This window comes from Lissotriton helveticus, chromosome 2_2 (genome assembly GCF_964261635.1).
Source record: "Lissotriton helveticus chromosome 2_2, aLisHel1.1, whole genome shotgun sequence".
Lineage (NCBI taxonomy): Eukaryota > Metazoa > Chordata > Amphibia > Caudata > Salamandridae > Lissotriton > Lissotriton helveticus.
The window spans coordinates 452,098,518-452,120,861 of record NC_136060.1 but is presented as its reverse complement, the minus strand read 5'-3'; positions in this window follow the sequence as shown (position 1 = coordinate 452,120,861).

Genomic DNA, 22,344 nt, shown 5'->3' with positions numbered 1-22,344 from the left:
TTTCTTCAATGATTCATGCTGGAGTTTAGGAGGAGTTTGTGAAAATGCATGGCTGGTGACACCTGCCAATAATTGTGTGATCTGAAAAGCTAGTGCTGGTTACCCTTCCTTCATAATTCTCTTTTTTGACATATGCAATTACGGTTGGTATGTTTTGAGAGATAATCATGTTCAAACATGAACCTGTGTGGCTAGATTTATTTGGCAAACAATTGGATTCGAAGATAGTAGCTGGTGCAAGGTAAACCCAGGGAAACTGCTAAAACGTGATTCTGCAGCTGTGGCGTTTTTCATTAGTATGATTTTACCTCAGTAGCGAGGTAGTTCATCATATGCTGCATAGTTACCAGATTTTTAGGTCGAGCCTGGGCAGCGCATGCGCTGGTCTGCGAGGCATGCTGCATTCAGGCTCCTCACTACTGCGCGTTGCGCTTTGCTCTAAGACGCTTCAGGGCTTTTAAATACTCCCGTTTGTCATATTATTTGTATTTGTTTGGGACTACATTTTACCTTGGTTTTAATTTCTTCTCCGCATTGCCGCACCTTAATTGTGCCCCGCACCGCTATTTTGGCGGATTGTCCTTCGCGCTTTCTACTCTTATGAGCGCCATCTTGGGGGGGATTCAGGGAAGCTCACGCCTCACTCTGCGCTCCAGCAGTCAGGTGGACTGGCTAGAGGCAGTCTCTGGGCTTCATCTACTTAAGGGCTGACCGAGATAGGAACGGCCTGTTAGGCTCCTCACTACTGCGCGTTGCGCTTTGCTCTAAGACGCTTCAGGGCTTTTACATACTCCCGTTTTGTCATATTATTTGTATTTGTTTGGGACTACATTTTACCTTGGTTTTAATTTCTCCTCCGCATTGCCGCACCTTAATTGTGCCCCGCACCGCTATTTTGGCGGATTGTCCTTTGCGCTTTCTACTCTTGTGAGCGCCATCTTGGGGGGGATTCAGGGAAGCTCACGCCTCACTCTGCGCTCTAGCAGTCAGGTGGACTAGCTAGAGCCCTATTTAAACCTGATATGATGGCGCGCAGCGTGTGCGCGCTGCGTGTGCGCCGCAGTGACGCCGGAGTCACGCCAGAGTCCAGCCCGTCTGCGCCCGTCCGCGCTGAGGATGGCCTGGACGGCTGGTCATCGGGTCGCCTCGAGGAAAAATCTACGGCTGTCAGGTACTCTAGTTACGACCTGCTTAGCCTAAAACCATCTTGGCTCCCATGTCACTTTAAAATCTCCCCGGAGGCTCTCTCTCACCCTCTATGCTGCGGGTGTTCTTCTGAGAGCTTTGGGGGCTCCAGCCTCCCTCCGTTATCCCACCCATCGGGACACTACATTAACAAAAGAGACAGTACTGTGAGAGAAGATGGCTTCCTCATTAATGCCCGCTCGCTAATCAAGCATAATATCGCTTTCAATTAGTTTGTGCTGGATAGAAAGTCCTCGTGGGTATTTGTCACTAAAACGTGGGCAAAGGATTCCTCTGGCCCAGACCTTGTTGAGGCAGGTCCAGAGGGCTATTTTTTGGCTCGGCTGGATAGAATAGGTCGGGTAGGAGGAGGGCTGGCTATCCTCTATAAAGATAGCTTTCATTGTCACACCTTACCTTTATCGGATCCTCAGGGTAACTTCCAGGCCCTGTATTTTTCTCTAAAGGGCGTTTATGAAATCCCATTTAATGGGATCCTGATTTACCGTTCCCCTGGCCCCAGAGCTGATTTTGGACAACAGCTGCTTCACATCCTTGAACCCTATTTTGGCCGTGAACATCTCACGGTCTTGGGAGATTTGAACTATCACTTAGAGAAGTTGGAGGCTAGTGATACTCTCTCCCTGCTGGATGCCTTGTCCGCCTGTCGGCTGAATCAGCTTGTGAGAGGTGCCACCCATCAAGCGGGCCATACGCTTGATGGGGTCCTCTCCAATGATGGCAGGTTGGTTGTAAAGGACCCCCTTCCCCTCTCGTGGTCGGATCACTTTGCTGTACCGATTGAAGTGACCTGTCTGATTGTCGACAGGAACGAAAAGGTCCCGAGTAAAATGGAATCACGGAGGAATTTTAAAAATATCTCTAATAGCTCCCTTGCCCCCTGGATTTCCAGTATGTCCACCTCTCAAGAGGAAGACGTTCATCTGGCGGTCTCGCAGTTTGAAAAGGCCGTTACTATGGCATTTGACGAACTGGCCCCTGCACGGTCGCGTTATTCAGCGAGGAAAAAACCTCGGCTCCGTGGTTCTCTGAGCACCTAAGACTCCTTAGACAGGGAGTCAGGAGACAGGAATGTCTCTGGCATACCAGCAGGGATCTAAGGGACAAGGAGGCACATAAGATCTTATTGAGGGGCTATAAGGTGGAGGTAATAAGGGTAAAACAGGAATATTTCACGGCTCTCACTGTTTCACTTTCCTCCTCTTCAAGATTGTTGACTCTCTGACATCCCTGCAGATCCCGGACCCTGTTATTACCTCTCAGCAACTCTGTAACAACATAGCTCTTTTCTTTCAGACTAAGATCGCTGATATTTATTCAGCTTTAGAGCTGCAGAGGACTCTAACTACTGAGCCCTCTGTCCCCTCTGTTTCCGCACCAGCTCCTGCTGAGAACTCCTCTTTGGGGCGCCTTGCCTCCTTCCCTCCGTTCTCCTTAGAGAACCTCCTGAATAAAATTAGGTCTGGCTCCCCTTTAGATGCCTGTCCGCTTAAGATCCTCAAGCAGTGCAGGGAATCTCTCCTGCCCCCTCTTGTTGAGATCATGAACAGGGCTATGAGGGACGGCATCTTTCCTCAGCAATGGAAGAGGGCAGTGGTAAAGCCCTTGCTCAAGAAACCATCTCTCGACCCTGGGGTATTAAAGAACTTCCTCCCTATTGTCATGCTCCCTGCTCCCGCGAAGATGCTGGAAATCCATCTGAATAAGTATCTCGCGGGCTTCGTGGAAAGTTTTGGTCAGCTGGATTACTCGCAGCATGGTTTCAGGAGGGAACATAGCACCGAGTCGGCCCTCACCATAGTGCTGGATAATACCTGCACACGAGCTGATGGGGGCCAGACCACCCTCCTGATCCTGCTAGACCTTACGGCTGCCTTCGACACCCTTTCTCCCTCGGTCTTAACATCACGCCTGAGGGAGATTGGGGTTGAGGGGTCTGCCCTGTGTCTGCTGACCTCTTTCCTCGACCAGAGAGAGCAGAGGGTGAAGCTGGGAGATTTTCTATATCCATCCCTGTCTGTGCATTGTGGGGTCCCTCAGGGGTCGGCATTAAGTCCCACCCTTTTTAACATCTATGTGACCCCACTTGCCAGACTGATTAGATCTTTCGGGATGGAGGTAGTCTCCTACACCGACGACACCCAGATCCTCGTCTCTCTCTCCCAGCCGGCCAGCTCGGCTGCCTCCAATTTTAGATCTTGCATGGAGGCAGTCACTCAATGGATGATCCACAATTCATTGAAATTAAATGGGGAGAAGACGGAGGTCATGGTGTTCGGAGGAAAGGAAGAGATATGGTTGGCGAACTGGTGGCCGGATTCACTGGGAGCTTGTCCTGTCCCTGCTATATTAGCTAAAAACCTAGGAGTCCTGATCGATCCTACCCTTAGCATGCGCCAACAGGTCAATAGAACAGTTTCAACCTGCTGGGGCATAATCTATGTACTGAGGAAGATTAGACACTATCTTTCTCAGCAGGAGAGAAAACAAGTTGTGGTCGCTCTCATTGGCTCCGGTCTGGACTATTGCAATGCGCTGTATGCGGGACTAAACAAGGGTCTGCTGCAGCGCTTGCAAATGGTCCAGAACGCGGCGGCCAAATTTGTATTAGATCTGCCGAGACGTGCCTCGGCCACCTCCGCCAGAAATTCACTACACTGGCTCCCCATTGAAGATCGGATCCTCTTTAAAACTTTGTGCATGACCTACAGGGCCCTGGCCAGAGGCAGTTCTACTGGGATCGGATCCATCTTGTCTCCCTATAGGCCCTCTAGGAACTTGCGCTCTGCCAACAAATTTCTGCTATCAGTCCCCCGCACCCGTTGAGCCAAATGGGGTGGCAGAGCCTTCTCCACTCTGGCACCTAAGTGGTGGAATATTCTTCCAGTTGAACTTAAGTCCCTTCCCACCATGCAGTCATTTAGAAAGGCTCTGAAAACCCGGCTTTTCGCGAAGTCATATTTGTAGTTGTGTTCTGCCTTTTTTGCTTTGATTTGTTTTTGTTAGGCGCCTTGATGCCTTCGGGTTTTAGTTGCGCATTATAAATTTTATTTCATTCATTCATTCATTCATTCATTCATTCATTCATTCAGTTAGGGACTTGAAGCTCCACCCACTTTCCACCCATATTTTTCATTGGCTTTTCTCATTGTCCACTGTAAACTTTGGCTGTTCATTGGTCTATCGGCTTAGTGGTCCCACCTTAGTACCGACTTGTCTCATTTTGTAACCTCCCATGGCGCCACCCACTGTTATGGGTTGTTGTTACTTGGTAGAATTTAATTACAGCCTGCGAGTACTATTTTCTCAAATAGCTTTGTCCTGCCTGCTCTTGCAAGCAGGACTCGCAGTCTCCAAACGCTTTTTTCTCACAAATGCATTTGCAATGCAATAGGTCGCACATTTGTGAGAGTTTAAGCTATTGGCATTGTAAATGACAATGCCTTTTATTTATCTATTTTAAAAACAACACATAAATAAAAGGCATTGTTATTTACATTGCAATAGCTCATCCACTTGTAAATGCGAGTCCTATTGCATTGCAAATGCCTGTTCTTCTATGTTGGCCCTTAAGTAATTAATGTCAAATATCTTCAGGATAAAGGTGCAGCATATCACTGCCTGGGACAACAATCACAAATATGCTTAGCAAGCATTACTGCGCTTACCGCGTGACAGTCTTTCATGCAAAGTATTTTAGTAGAAGCAGTCTTAAGTGTCGATTGCATTTCTCACAAAAATGAAACAATGCCTGTCCTGAGTAATATATTTGTTGAGACACGCGACATCAGAACTAAACATTCTGGACCCTTTATCTGCACCACGTGACTGTGCCGACCTGTACCATCTCCTGCAAGATGTAAAGCCGAAGGTGTTACTGTAATGTGCAGACATGTGACCAAGCTTTGACTTGTCTGGCAGGTCCTGTCTGCCCCTGCAGTCAGGGCACAAGTGGTGCACTGCACATGTGATGTGACTGGAGCCCAACCGGTGGTTTGGGCTTGTTTTGGGCTGGATCCTTAGAGCAATGCATGGCCTGCCATGCAAAACATGCATCATCTTACTTGCATCTCAAAGAATGTCAGCAGGTGCACACATCAATCAGTGCAAACACACTGTTCAGGGGTGTGCTATTCTTCTGATGCTATTCATTTGCATTTGACACCCGTTGGATGTTAATATGCTTCAGCTGTTCTTGTTCTTAAGGCTTGAGTAGTCACCTTACTTCTAGCACACCTGCAGTAATGCCTGCCTAAAGATTCTCATTTTGTTTTACTATAACTCTATGATACTGTGGATTTGAAACTCAGTGGAGTTACATTGCAGGTGGGGAGGGCACAGTCACTCATGTTTGGGACTTATTTTATGTCATCAGACTTACATCCGGAAAAAAAGAGAAAACTAGAGAAAAGAAGGAAGGAAGTGGGAGAAAATAGGGATTAAAAACCCTGCATGAGTGAGATTAAGAGACATGGGGCCTAATTTACAAGGCCATTGCACCACCGTTACGTCACTTTTTTGATGCACCGGCGGCGCTGTGTGCCTTTCCATATTTACATGGCCAGGCAAAGCCACCCTAAGTGACTTTTCATGGTCTTGTAATTTTGGCGCCCTTTCACACATTACTCTGCATGAAAGGGATGTTCCATGGTTGTTGCTGTGGGTGTTCACAATGAGGAGAAATACTTTTATTTCTCCTAATTTTTTCCTCTTTCTATGCATGCTGCATTCTTTGATTTACTGAAGAAGAGATATGTCTTTTTGAACTATCGAGATTGAAGCCACTTACAACAGCAGTCTCACTTCATTTAAATTAGTGACATGACACTGAAAGATTCAAGATGAACAGTTAGTTCTATTAGTGACTCCTTTTAACATAACTGATAATTGAGAGATAAAATACTGTGGATTGAGGGGGGAAAATCAATTCACAAAGGCTAATGGCCCTGCTGGTCAGTCAGCCACTGGGTTGGGAAATACTTATGTCATCTTAGTAAACTGGTTTGGTACCTAAATGGGGTGTGAGTGTAGTTGACAAACTATAGAGATCTTTGTTGTAGTGAAGAAACACGTTGACGTTGTTTACTAGAAGTCCTCATCTAGATTTATTTAGTCTTTATACAACTATCACACAACTTCGGTAACGTCTTAGGATAGTGAAGACAGTCATATTATAGGTGGGATGGGGTAAATGTCTGTATCAATGACTTATTGGAATTGGCGCATAAGTTCAGCTTTTTAAAAGGGTTTTTACCCAGTGCTGTGACTGGTCTGATGAATGAATTGCTGTTCAGGGACATAAAAACCTAAATTTGATGCAGATACACAGGTTGCCCAGATAAGCACGTAGGGCCAAATGTACAAAGAAGTGTTGCGGTCGGAAATGACCAATTTGGCAGTTTCCGGGCGCAAAAATGCTTTCACATATGTACAAACCACAAATTGCAATTTGGTAAAATGTTACGAATCACAGTTCCTGTTTACGATTAGGTATTTGGATGGGGAGTGTTTAGAGCGTCCCTTCCAAATACGGAATCTGAATGGGATGTATGAATGTTTTGTGACTGAATTATGCAGTGGTTAATTTGTAAACAAATAAGTGCTGGGGTACTTGTAAGGAGGCAGCTTGCACCAGCCCATTCCTCCTATTTGTGCCACCTAAAACGAACCAACTACCATGGAAGTGGGAAGAAGATGTGGCATAATGGCCAGAGTTGCCAACTTCGGAGCTGAGGGACCAGGTTCAAGTCTCTGCATCGCTCAACGTCCTGTGATTCTGGGCAAATCACTTGAGCTCCCCGTGCTTACCATAAATGAAAGTGTCTTTAACTGGTGCTCATGAAAAGTGCCGGTGTTGATGATTAAATGCCGGTGCTGAACACCTGAAACCACCAGCTCAAATTAAGCAATGGAACTATGGTCACAAAACATTCATATTTTACCTGCTCCTTGAAGGTGGTGGGAACCCATTCGCAAATGGGAAGGTGTCCCCAGTGTTGTAAATTGGCAGCATTCGGGGTTGGCATTTAGCTGAAGCCATCTTGTATTCAGCAGCCATCTTGTCTGCCATGTGCTCACAATGTGCTCTGTCCTTCCTTGCTGTCGTTTACTCTTGTACTCTGCTCATAGACAGACTATATTTAGGCTCTGCTACTCTGCACATGTGCAGAAGGAGACTGTGACTGTCCATACACCTGTTCTAGTTTGTAAATGTCAGGTTATTCTTACCGGTGTCAGCAAACTGTTAGCTCCTCCCTACTGTTTACTGTGCATTTCTGTATGACCTTTTATGTATGTAACCCTTCTCTTCTGTACTTGTACCACCTTCTTTTGAGCCCCTGTGTGGGTATAAAAGGACCATGTTCCTTCTGTTCAGTGAGCTTCTTCATACACTACCAAAGGGTGTTGTGTGAATATAGTTCCACCTCATGAGGTTAATAAACACTTTGTTTTATATTCCAGTTTCCGTGCCACCTTCTATTCTATAGTCTGAGGAGTTGTGCAGAGAAGGGCAAAGCCCTAGCACTGGTAGGCCTAGCTGAGGCTCACCCCGACACCAGGAGACCCCTTCCAATTTGAGAATAGAAAAACAATATATTTTAAGAGAAACCAGTGGTCCCATGGACCACTGCCTGCTCTTAAGAAATGAAACAGCAAAGTTTAATTTATTCTTTTTAAATGCATCCCATTTTCTTTTAGGTAAAACCAGCTGCATTAAAAAAAAGTTGTTTTATTAAAAAGCAATCACAGACGCAGTGGTTTACTGACCTCAGCAGGCCACCATCCTTGTGATGGGTACAATTCCTAATATGTCGCAAATTACGACCTACCTTATAAATATATACATGAGGTAGGTCTATTCGTGACCCACTGGGCATCGATAATGAAACTCAAAAGAGTTTCGTACAGTAGCAATTCAAATTTCCTAATTGCGATTCGGAGAGAATGGTAATTACAAAATTGGTATTCCTAATGTTAGTAGATCTGGCACTTACTTTCTAAAAGGCTGTTTGCCTGGCCAGGGCCTTGACATTGCAGAGGGATCTCTTACTCTATCTCCTGGCATATCAACTGGAATGTGTGGATTCTTGGGTGAAGTGGGACCAGTTGTCTGGATGGGCCGTCTCCTCTATTGTCCATTGGGGTCCTCTATGGAATTTCATTTCCCAACACCTTGAGTTAACTGGTATACTACGAGGACTTTGTAGACCTAATCCACTCAACAAACACCTGAGCAACATGCCTAGAAATGACTGAGCCACTGTAAACATGCAGATGCCCGAAAAAGGGAACTCCAGTCTTTGATCCGAGAAGTGGCTTTCAAACCTGCTTTTGAACCTTAGTCACTAACAAAACTACCAGTACTTGGGACTGTATGCAAATTGTTTAAAGTCACAAGGAAGTTTAAGGAGATGCTGAATTAGATACACTCAGTTTTGAAACAATCTCGCCATGTGGCACGTTGTGTTATATTAAATAGGCAGAGCAGTGCTTAATTTGAGCCGGCACCTAATTGTCAGCACCATCCTTAGAACACATGATGGCACTGCTCATCAAATTTAGAGATGAGTAGAACAACGGTTATTTGGGAATACAATATACAACAAAATAGTGCTAATACCTGCCTCCCCAGCCATTCCTTTAGCTTTGGGGACCTGGAATAATCTGAGTTGTCGCATTTACATGCAAGAGAGATGGTTGGTAGTTGTTTTGACAGTGATGACAAGGGTGATGGGTGGTCCCAGATGCAGTGACCTCCAGGTTAGAGCCCTGGCACTTAATATTTTATAAATTAAGCACTGACGCAGAGCATTCAGAACTACATAAGATCTTCTAAGTTCCAATGTGGAGCTTTTACTGGGAGAGCCTTCCTTCCCATCCTGCGTTCCCTTGTGGTTCAGACATATTTTGGGACCTTGTACTGCTACCGAAATTTTAGAACTGAAGCTAAATTCTGGCTGAGGGCACCAGCAGCTGTGCCTAACCTCTCTCCCATCTGTATCGAGCCTGCAGGTTGCCTCTATAAATTATACAAAACGTGAAAGATGAATCTGTCTTCAGTACACACCTACAACCTTTATTTCACTGTGTACATTAATCAGGTCAGCCACAAGGGAAAGTCGGGTTCCAGTGGCTTAAGAAATAGTTTTCCATATATACATATTTTTTTATGTAATACATTTTACAATTTCATTGGCGATTTTCTTTCCTTTTAGGATAACTTTCGAATTCTTTATTGATTTCTCTTCATTTTCCAAGTTATCTAAAGTTCCAATTCCAAATATAGTCATTGGATATTTATATTTCCATTAAAACTTGACGTGGGCACAAAAATAATGCATTTAGTGTTACAATATTATATTTATTGGTTTTCAAAATACTTTAACCCAAATGAGCTGACATTTCAGTGGAGGTAATTAAGTTAAGGGAAGCTAGGGCTCAATTAATTAAAATTGGTTAAACTCCTCGGTTTGATCAGCTGGGCATTCCCTGATATGACAGTTTTCTTCATCCCAATTCTCACATACATACAACTAAATTAGTAGCCGCCATGAAAGGGTTAGTTTACAAGATTTGAAGGAAATGTACACTACAAATTGAAATGGTGAAGACAAAAGATTAAGACATATGACATTTCCCAGGCAGAGAGGTTGTCAAAAGCTATTAAAGGGAGATCATGCATAAGGCTCTTGCTACAAGATTCCTCCCTACAAGCATTTTTAAATGTTTCAGCTGCTGCCTTTCAGTCCTGTAGAAAAATCAAGCAGATGAGATGAAAATGGTCCTGAAAATCCGAAATGTATAGACATCCTCAAAACATTGACATGGATAGGTATGGGGTCCACCGTTCCTTAAAGAGGACCAATGGTGGACTCAGGTGTGGCCGATTTACAGACAGTGACCGTGGCCAATAGGATCATATCTGAACAGACAGTGATACGCTCGGATAGATATTTTTTACAAATGATATAAAATAAGAAATATTGGGGCATATTATCAAGCATAGTGTTAAAAATTATCGCCGTTGTAGCGGCAGAAAACTGCCGCTAAACCGGCGACAATGGGCTTGATAATACGCCCGATAATACGCCCCTGTGAATTCCCATAGAAGCCTATGTTCTGGTGTGAATCGGGGCTTCTATTGGAAATTCTACAGGGCGTATTATCAAGCCCATTATCGCCGGTTTAGCGGCAGTTTTCTGCCTCTAAAACAGCGATAATTTTAACGCCCTGCTTGATAATATGCCCCATTGTTAATTGCAATATTCCTGAATTGTATTCCATACAATTGATAAGAGCCACAAACAAATACTTAAAAGTGTGCATTAATCTCTTCTGTGATATCCATGCATTTACATGGAAGTGTAATAACGTGCCAAACAAATGAGTGTAAATCAGAGAATTTTGTGGAATGCGCCTTGTCAGATCCTGTTCGGTGGAAGCACAGGAAAGACAGGGGCTGCTGGGACCCAACTGTGGTGGTTGAGTTTGTTTGCAGTGGTCTGCTGGCTCCGTCCCACTATGGCTCTTCAAACGGATGTACGATGTTACAACGCGATCAAAATGATCGCGGTACATCACAACGCATCTTTTACAACGCAAGTCGTTACCACGACTTGCGCTGTAGGGTGCTGGACTTAGGAATAGTAAGATTTACTATTCCAACTACAGCCTACGTACAGTAGGGAAGGTGTTAGAATAGTAAATCTACTATTCCTTAGTCTAGAGCGCCCTCCAGCGCAAGTCGTGGTAACGACTTGCGTTGTAAAAGATGCGTCGTAATGGCGCCACGGTGTTTTGACTGCGGTGTAAAGGGTGTAGACCCTTCAAACGTTGCTGAGTACACCTCTTCTGCACTTGATGGTCAAGGTAGAGAGGGCGAGCAGTTAAAGGCTTCTCAGGGAGTTAGTGTGGAGGACAAGAGCTCAGAACAACAGTCAATCAGCAGAGACAATAATGTATTGCTCAGCCCACTGCTTATCTTTTATATAAAATTAAAGTAATTTAATCTCTCAGCAAAACAAAATACAACACAGTTCAGTAGGAACTGAAATTACAGGGTTGTAATCCTGATTACAATTGTCAGTATAACATTGAACTCTCCTTTCAGCACTCTTTCTGCACTGTAGCTATGTTCTAACAGCTATAGTGCCCGGCATAATATATCCATAGATATTAAGTAGGCACCGGTGCAGATTGCTTTGTCTTACCCTAAGGATCTGACGCAGAAATTAGTTCAATGTCATTTTACCCCTGACATTCACTCAGGCAAACATCCACATGACAGATTTTTTGTGTTATATTATCTCACTCCAGTTGAGATGAGACCATTCTAGGAAAGCCTCACCACCTTATCCTTATCCTCCCGAGGTGGAAAGAATGCAGGGGCATATTATCAAGAAACAGCGTTAAAATTATCGCCGCTTTAGCGGCAGAAAACTGCCAATGTTAACTCCGTGCTTGATAATATGCCCGCACAGTCCTAATTTTCTCCAACTGCTGAGAAGTGGCAATAGCATTCCATACATCCTCAAAGCAGGGTTCTAGACACCAGGGGCCTCATTTATGAAAAGTGACACATCACTGCGTGAAAACAGCGATGCGTCACTTTTCATTGCGCCCTCCTTACGACACCAATGATGCGCCATATTTACGGTACGACGCATCATGTCGCAAGGAGTTACAGATACGTCAGTATTTCTGACGTATCTGTAGGCGCAAAAGTGACGCATTGCTGGAGTGTGTTACAAAAGTGACGCAACTCCAGCAATGTGTCCTTTCACATGGGGCAAGCCCCATGTGAAAGAGCTTGCGTCAGTCTTACACCTGCTGTTAGGCAGGCGTAAGATTTTGACGCATTTGAGTCCTGGAAGTGGCGCAGTGAAATCTCATAGATTTCACTGCGTCACTTCCATGACCCTTTCTTGCGTCAATACGCCCTCCTTGCATACATTATACCTGGCGCAGGTAGAATGTGGCGCAGGGGTTTGCAAAGTGACACATCTACCTAGATGCGCCACTTTGTAAATATGGTGTAAAAAGGCGCATTTTTTACGCCACTGGTGCATCACAAAAATTGACGCACCGGCGGCGTAAAAGTGACTCACAGCCCCATAAATGAGGCCCCAGGTCTCTTTTCCGCCAGGACTCCTGTAGGGCACAGTTCTCAGTAGTCAGCTGAGACTTGTTTGAGTCAGTAGGTATTCTGTTTTTTTGTGTCTCTGGAGCAGGCAAACAGGAGGTCAGACAATTGGCCTCTGAGAGCACTTCCAGTCTGTGGGTTGCAGCCGGAGTCAGAAGTCCTAAACTGTTTTTTTCACACAAGGGCTCCTCTTCAGGTGAATTCTTCCCAGGTTCAGAAATAACAAGTGGATGTGCTGATGGTGAGGTGCCAGTCTTATCCTATGCACTAGTCAGTGATTTTCCTACCCAATTCTGTCTACTTGCTCACTTTGGGCTTTCCTCGTTTTGCAGCACTTTCTCTTCGCTTTACTGCAAACATTCTCAGAATGTCTAAATCTGAAATGGCTAACACGTCTCCCACAAGGATTGTTTAAGGCTCCTTATAAACCACTCTCTGATTTCGATGAGGTAACCTCCTCTCTGTCAGGCCCCAAACTGGTTCTGCCTCCTGCTAGGATTGGTACCCGGAGGTCGAAGAGAGTCCAGGGAATGAATGGGAGCAAATACTGTCAGCATCATCTGGTGGCATCCCAGCTCAAAAAATGAAGGGCCAAAGATGTCCTTTTGTTCTACTCACTGTACCTTTACTCCTCCTAGATTTCTAATCCCTGCTAGGGGCTCGTGTTGGGAACAACCCATCCTTACGCTGTCCGGAGGTCAATAATTGTCCCCTGAAGAGCAGTGTCGTGAATTAAGCCTCTGGAGATGAATTGAGTAGCATTACTACTCCCAAGCAAGTCAAAATGAGGGCACATTATATCAAATATATACTGTGCCACTTTTTTATGTTTAGGATACACTTTAGCACTGATGCATTAATAAATAAAAACAAGTTTTCCTGCAGGCAAAGCCATTTTCCTTTCCAAGGGTCAGTGCAGTGCTTTCAAACTGCAGCCAAGCTAGAGCACAGTGGTGTTCCTGGCAACCATATATATTTGTCATAAATGTGGGTGGTGTAAATAAATTCTTCAGATCACATAAAAATTTACATTTGACGGCTTTCGCATAACTACAATATAAACAGCAAATAATTCAGTAATTGTTTCCTGAGTAGTGGATCTGTGTGCATTGGGGTGCACACTGCTCACCTCCTTGATATTAATAGGATGAAATCAGCTGCTTACTTCATTGAGAAGAGCAGGGGCTGCTGGGACCAATGCTTGCTTGAGAAGCAGAGCTGTCTCTCAGAATCCAAACTCCTAGGGCCTCATTTATGAGGCCGTGCGTCCCTTTTACGCCGCCAGTGCGTCACTTTTTGTGACGCACCAGCAGCGTAAAAAATGGGCCTCGTTGCACCATATTTACAAAGTGACGCATCTAGGTAGATGCGTCACTTTGTAAACCCCTGCGCTACATTATACCTACGCCGGCATAATGTATGCAGGGGGGGCGTACTGACGCAAGACAGGGTCATAGAAGTGACGCAGTGAAATCTTGTAGGACACAAATGCGTCAATTTCTTACGCCAGCCTCACAGCAGGCGTAAGACTGGCGCAGGCCCTTTCACGTGGGGCTTCCCCCATGTGAAAGGACCCATTGCTGGAGTTGCGTCAGTTTTGTGACACACTCCAGCAATGCGTCACTTTTGCACCATCGTATCTGTAACTCCTTGCGCCATGATGCGTCATACTGTAAATATGAAGCATCATTGGTCTCGCAAGCAGGGCACAGTGAAAAGTGACGCATCGCTGTTTTCACGCAGCGATGCGTCACTTTTCATAAATGAGGCCCCTAATGCGCAGACATGACAAGTCCTTACTCTGAGAGACATAGGGGAAGCAAGGCTACAAAATTGGCATATGGTGCAATGGCCATCTCTGGGACCTTGGCGCGGTCTCCGGGCACTGCAGGCTGTTTCTCTTGATACACACATCCTTCATATTCGAAGTGTAATCCTGTTAGAGGTAACAAATCTTCCCATTTTCGACAATTAACTGCCTGACAATCGCAGCCAGGAATTATTCCATCCTTTGGAGCACTCCCAAACACATTTGCATTTTCCTTTGAGACTGGCAAGGGGAAAGAATGTACTTTTGCTGCTCTATCCACTTTTAACTTAGAAGGATATTCTAACTCCCAGCTGCAATTCACATCTGCAAATTGGAAACTTGTCCTTTGCATTGCAGTCCTTAATACATAGACGGTTTTAAACTAGACCTTGCATTTCTAAACAATCCATTTGATTGAGTAGTAAAATCATTCTGGTGCAAATTGCTATTAAAGACAATCCTGTGCTTTGAACAAGTTTACGGAAATTTACGACATACTCTTGGCCACACAGACTTTACACTTTTTTTATTGTAGCATTAAAAGCTTGTTTTAAATATGTGTAATATTATATATTGTAATGGTTTTGATTAACCGAACAATAAAGAATTACTTACTTACTTACATTCTGGTGCAAATGCATTTACTAGGTACTCATAATAGTTTTCAGAGTGATCTCTAAAGGCCAGAAATCATTTCATCCATCCATTTTTTGCCCTCTTATAACTTATAGTTTTCTTGGAAAAGAAAATCCGTTTCCATTAGCGTGTAGTGATTTCACAAGCTGGCTAAAGCACATGGCATTATGTGACAGCCTCACAGGCTCTCTCCTTATGTCTGACACCTCCCTACCTCTCTGTAATACCTGTCTTGCAATTCATCCCCTGTGAGGGACATTATCTCATCCCTTTCTGGGCACAATGAGCACTGCCTTCATAGCAGGCTAGCATGACTGCTTTACATCTGTTAATAGAACTTCATGTCAAACAGGCCTGCAGCCTCTTAGCTGTAGAGAAAATGGACGCTGCTTCTGGGGAAAAAATATCTCGGATGCGATTCATGGCTCATGCGTAGGCACCATAAAGTTGTTATTTCTATCACTTCTGATGGGACATATGTCAGAATCTTATAATACAAATGGTAACAATATGTAATAAGTACCTTAAATTATACCTAATTGGTTGTGAAACTTAAAGTTCGTTCTACTCACCTAATCTATGAGAAACAAACATGCCTTTTGCATAACAAGATTTCAATATGAGTTTTATTCTAAGATAAACTATTATTGCAATATTCTTATCCAGTAAAACACGTAGTATACCCTTACTTTTGGCAAAATGCATACCTAAGGTTGAGTGCAGGTTTTTGAAATCTGTGATTTACACAGTGGTCCAGTAATCCTTTGGATTAATACCAACAGGAACGGGGACCCCATTCATCAAGTTATTTCTGTAGGTTCTCCCGTCCCATTCTTCGCATTTTAAATATATGTATGACGACCAAGGAATTCACAATGGATTCTGCACTCTTGTTAGATTATCTACAAGCGCTGCAGATTCTCAGAACAGTTTTGTATGTTTTTGTGAATTTCATATCACTCACATGTGTTACTATCTGTAATGTTTTTTTTTGCACGTTTCTTTGAGTTTTAACAATAGTACAGAAAAGTGTACTGTCAAGAATCACACACACATATATATATATATGCACCGCAATTTGGGTCTCGTTGGTTCCTGTTCGTTTGTGTGGCGGACTGCAGCGCTTGTGGACGAAGGAGCTTGACATACCTCATATATATATATATATATATATTCACTGAATAAACTATAGGTTATAGACCATATATAGTTAGGAATTAGCATTTACAAAACCTTGAAAATTCACTGAAAAAACCATAGGTTATAGACCATATATAGTTAGGAATTAGCATTTAAAAAACCTTATTTTACTCACACAAAACCATTGAAATTCCATATATAGTTAGTTGCACTAACTATATATCGCGCACCCGCAATCCACTGCTGATGATGTCACATATTACATCATTCATGACATGGTCAGTGACATCACTGATGACATCACTGATGACATCTCAAATGACATCACTGATGACATCACTGATGACATCTCAAATGACATCACTGATGACATCACTGATGACATCATCCAGTGACTGTGTGTTTCTGTAAAGTTTAAATATGTTTGATATATTGAAGAATGAGTGGATGTATAAGTGTCTGGATGAAGGATTTAGTAAGTGCGTGACTGACTGTATGAGTGAGTGAATAAATGTGTCGTACTAAATGCAATGGTTAGTGACTAAACTGTCTGAATGTGTGCTTCAGTATGTCTGTTGTGATGTAAACTGCTGCATGTGTGGATCATTAGCTATATGAGAGGCTATATGTGTTATTGATTGGTTGCCCAAGTATTTGTATGGGAGATTGAGTTTGTGTGGGGGTGGCTGGGAGGTGTGTGACTCTGTGCATAGATGTGTGAGCAGTTGATTCACTAGGTGTATGATTTCAAGAGTGCATGTGGAAACAGCTACATGGGCGGTTGACTGTGTGCATGAGTGTATTGATGAGTGAATGGATATCTCAATGCTACATGTCATAGTAAGTACATATGTAAAACACAGTACATGTGAGAGTTGGCATATATAAATAACTGTGCATGAGAGCCACTGAATGTGTGAGTGGCTGTATGGATCATTGTGAACTTGTATCAGGGATTGTATAAGAGAGTAAATATGTGTTAGTATATGTTTGAATAAGTAAGGTGTGTATAACTGTATAGTTGAGGAAATGGAGGTGTGATTGATTCTTTGCATGACTGACTAGGTGTGTGAGTAACTCCATGGATGAGTGACAGTGTGTGAGTGTCTGTATACACTGAGTGTATCTAAGGTTATATTAGAGTCTGAAGAGGTTTATCGTATTAGCACAAGAATGATGTCAAATGAGATGTCATCAGTGATGTCATCAGTGATGTCATTTGAGATGTCATCAGTGATGTCATCAGTGATGTCACTGACCATGTCATGAATGATGTAATATGTGACATCATCAGCAGTGGATTGCGGGTGCGCGATATATAGTTAGTGCAACTAACTATATATGGAATTTCAATGGTTTTGTGTGAGTAAAATAAGGTTTTTTAAATGCTAATTCCTAACTATATATGGTCTATAACCTATGTTTTTTTCAGTGAATTTTCAAGGTTTTGTAAATGCTAATTCCTAACTATATATGGTCTATAACCTGTGGTTTTTTCAGTGAATTTCATTGGTTTTTTAAAAGCTAATCTCTGTAGCTGTAAAATGTATTCTTCTTTAAATCCCAAAATATATTTTATATGTTTATTAATAAATTTTTTTTTTAAATATTTTTTTTTCTTCCCTCCCGCTTCGCGAATCGGGAAGCTTCCCGTTAGCTGACCTTGATGCCGCGAAATAGTCCGCGAACAGGTAAACGTTCCTTTAACGCAACTGCCGCGTTAGAAAACAACATCGTGACGCCTCGCGTCCGCATGACGTTTCACGTTGTCGCGTGATACGTCATATGACGTGCTACGTTAGCGAACTGGTACGCGAACCGAGGCGCGAAGCGCAGGTTCCCGGAAGCAAACCGGGAGGCGGCGCAAAGCGCGTAACGTAAACACAGCAGGTCATGTGACTTGGTAATAACACTTTTCATTGGTTCATTTCACTTTTGGTTTCCTAATGATGTAACACTAGGTCATGTAATCTAAAATTAACACTTTTCATTGGTTGAGAACTATTGTTTTTCCCAAATGATGAAAACCCCTCCTGCTTTCCTCACTCTGACTTTCATCTTTGTGAGAGAAAGACCCTTTGTTACCAGTGAGCAATGGCTTCTTTAGTAGCTTCAGCTGGTGCTTCCCCACCACCTCCACCACATCCAAGGAAGAGAGGACCACCTGCTGAAGTTATAATTCAGCAAGAAGAGGAAGAAGAGGAAGAGGAGGAAGAGCAGGAAGAGAGACAGTTTTTGCCTGAGGAGCCCAGGAGGTCTCGCCGGAAAGAAAACTTCATTTGGCAATTTTTTAAATTTCCCAAAGGCCAGAAAAAAGTAAATGCAAGATACGTAACTTGCCTTATATGTCAAGATAGACTGTCCAGAGGGACCGAGAAGAAATACAGTTACGGAAACTACACAATGCATCGCCATATGACTAGGTGGCATCCTAACAACTATAGTGCTGCACAGTTTCGTAACGAACTAGATAATCCCCCTATTATGGCCAGAAGATTTGTTGTACCGGAAGTGACGGGACCAGAGGGCAGGGAGATGGTGCCAAATATACAACTGAGATTTGGGGAAGTAAAACAAGTCTGCGTACTTTGCAATGGATTCATTTGCTACAGAGAAAGTAGCATCACTCTGATCAACAGAGCTATTGACAATCATCTTCCAGTTTGTCCGAAACGCTGCAAACAATAAATTCTTTTTTTTTTGTTGCTCCTGTTGAGCCCTTTACAATGAATCGTTTTCGTTTCCCCCCCCCAAAAAAACCAAAAAAAAATATAAAACCGTTCAGAAAAATTCAAAAAAAGTAAAAAAATGTTCAGAAAAAAATAAAAAATATATAAAACAACAAAAACAATTAAAAAAAAAGTTCTTTTCAGAACTACCTACCCGTTATTAAAAAATTGGTAGAATATTTGGAACTCTGCCAACCTCTATTTCTCTTAGTTCGCTTCCCAGTTCGCTCGCCGGTACGCGAACCGGGAGCGAACCAAAAAAATGTTTTAAAAAAAAAAGAACAGTAAGTATAAGGGAAGGAAACAGACAGTTATGTTAAAAGAAAGACAGCTATAGGGGAGTAAACTAGAGATACTATTACCCGTAATCCACTGCTGATGATGTCACATATTACATCATTCATGACATGGTCAGTGACATCATCAGCAGAGGATTGCGGGTAACAGTATCCCTAGTTTACTCCCTATAGCTGTCTTTCTTTTAACATAACTGTCTGTTTCCTTCCCTTATACTTACTGTTCTTTTAAAAAAAAATTTTTTAGATCAGTCAGAAACAGTGAAAGTAATAGAGACAGAGTGAGTGACCAAGAGTGAAGAAGTATGAGAAGAGAGGGACTAAGAAAAATAGTGAAGGAGTAGAGTAATTAAGTAATATGAAAGACTACGTAGAATATGAGCACTGTATGCAACAACTTTGACACTTACAGAAGCCTCACCTTCTCCATGCCTCCTACACAGTTCTACATGTACATCATAAATGCAAACAGAACAGAATTAATTATACATGTTAAATGGTTTATTTTTGCTGTTCTCAGAATGTATCAAATTTCACTAAAAACAGTGACTTGAAGGTATTCATCATATAACAGCGGGAAAAAAAAAACACAATCAAAATGATTGTGTTTAAAAAACCCATACAACATAACAAATCAGAATTCAGAACTCCGTAAAGTTAACTTACTTTCCATGACGGCGAAGGATGTCCTATGAACAGCTTACACTCTGTTGTGCTGTTATTACTTTCAACCCGCCACTTTCTGAAAGAAAACCTCCATCGTTTTCAAATACATGTTACATACAATAAATGACCTCTCGCTCTCTACCACACGTTTCCACAAGGCCAAATCGTGTCTGAGCCATTTATAACTCTTAGAATTCTTGTAAGCCAATCCCGTCATGTTGTATTTCCGCAACTTTCACAATTAAAATGTTGAAGATCATTTTCACAATCCTGGACTAGTAATATCTTCCCCTTCTTGCTCAATCATGTTCTACATTTCCTATGACACTGATACTGCTTACTATGAAGCAGACTTACACTACCTTTATGACTACTACAATTATTTAATTCTCTACATCACTTTTAATCACAAAGCAATGTAAAACAGTAGACAGCATTGCAGACTTACATTCCCTCTACTCCATGTTTTGATTGGCTGCTTCAATTAGCTTATAAAAAGAAACAGTTTTTCTGAACTCATTCAAAGTGCACGTATTTCTCCATGACGTCCACTGTTATGGTAAGAAGTTATGTCTCTGTACTACACTTATCCTCAAGGCCAAATCGTGTAGGAGCCATTAGAACTTCTTGAAATTCCTCAGAGCACATCCCGTGATTCTTTCCCTAAAATTTTGGTTTTAAAAACACCAGGTAAGAGTTTTTAAGGTCATACGGCAATTTTTTTTTGAAAATTAAAACAGAATCATTGCAGAATGACCAGCCATTTCTACACTTTAAATAAGCTGTGTAATGTCCTGATGTTATTGAAGGACCGTCATGATATATAATTGCTACAGTTACAAAAGTCCTTCCTGATATTGACAACTGTGAAGCCACAAACTTTTTAATTAAAGTTGTCAATTTTGTTCCATCAGGCCTACATCGTTGGAATATTAAAATGACATACTGGCCATATGTTCGTATAAATAATGTGGACATCATTTCAGATTTACATTGGCTACACTCCATGTTGTGATCAGCTCCTTTTACTAGCTTATTAAAAGAGACTGATTTACTGTCTGGCAAAGTTAAATATATAAATCTTTCTGAGTCTACACTAGTAGTACTTGATACCCTACAGTTCTCGCAGTCATGCTGCCATTGATAAGAAAGCCCAAACAGGTGATCTACATCTACACCTTCATCATGCAATACATCAAGCATATACATTAAAAACTCCTGACAATCTTGCTGACTATTTTGAGAGAATTGTGTTTGGCCTGAACATCTGTCTAACAGATTTCGAATTTCAGACACACTTTCTATGTTTGTTCTATCAGTGCTACATTTCTCTAACACAGAATTTAACAAACTGCTAAATCTTTGATCAGAATTGACCACAATCTCTTCTTTTACATTTTCTAGAGAAAACAAAACATTAACCACTACATTAGCATAGCAGTTGACACCAGAACTGTTTTCAAATTGAAAACCAACAACATCTTCAACAGAATCCTTTTTGTTTCTGCTTATAATTTCAGGTTCATCGACTTTTCGTCTTTTTGCTACAACCTCCCCAATATTGGTCACATTTCTTCGTTTCCGGCCTACCACACGTTTCTCAAACAAAGGATACTGAGGCAAATGTGGCGCATACTCTCTTCTTAACCTATTGTATTCCTTAACACAATCTAGATCCGCACAAATGTTTGTGACATCACACTCAATCAAGTACAATCCCGATAAAGTTCTAACTCGTGACAATGCCACATATGCCATACCCTCCTTGAACACAGAACTGCCAATATTCACCAATGCACTGTCTACACTTAAACCTTGCGATTTATGGATTGTCACCGCATATGCCAAGCAAACAGGAAACTGCTTACGACGAACATATAAGTCTTTTACAAGCAAAAATCTAGCAGAACAACGACCAATTAGCTGTACTTCCTCAATGCCATCAAATTTAATTTTTAAAAATTCAATTCCATCTCTATTTCTGTATTTCACAAAATCAACAACATTACCCATTGATCCATTTACCAGACCTCTTTCAACATGTAAATTCCTTCTTAAAATTATACGGCAGTTCAAGCACACATTCAGAGTCTTTTCAAAACCTGCAGTTTTAGATATACTCTTCTCTAATGAGTCCAATTTTGTTTTCAGATTCTCAGACAAAATAATTGTTGATCCCATATGCTCTACTCTGTCAATAGCTTCCAGTTTCACAATCTCTTGCTTTTCTAAATGCAACATTTTGTTGTTGAATTTGGCACATTCTGCAAGAGTTGGCATCAAACATATTCCAGATTTCTTCTCAGTAATTTTCTGAAAAATATTCTCAGGCACAACATCTTGGTCTGGATATAAATTTGTCAGTAATCGTGCATGTAAAGCTTCTTTCCCATGCTCGGTCACTTTTCCAATTCTAACATCTTGTAGAATAGTCTTGTAAACTTCATCCTTCGCCTGACGCATATTTTCATGCAGTTCAGCATAATTGAAGTTTAACCATATATTGACGTTGCCAATGCTCCCTAGGCACTTCCTGGTATCTTCATGCGTGAGCATTTTGAACACAGGTTGCCCTTTCACTGGTGTCAGCTGCAGAAGATCTCCGAAAACAATGATGTGTTTGCCACCAAATAACACATCATACTCTGTTTTGAGAACTTCTTGCATTCTCAAATGCACAAAGGCAAGCATGACATTGGAAACCATGCTTACTTCGTC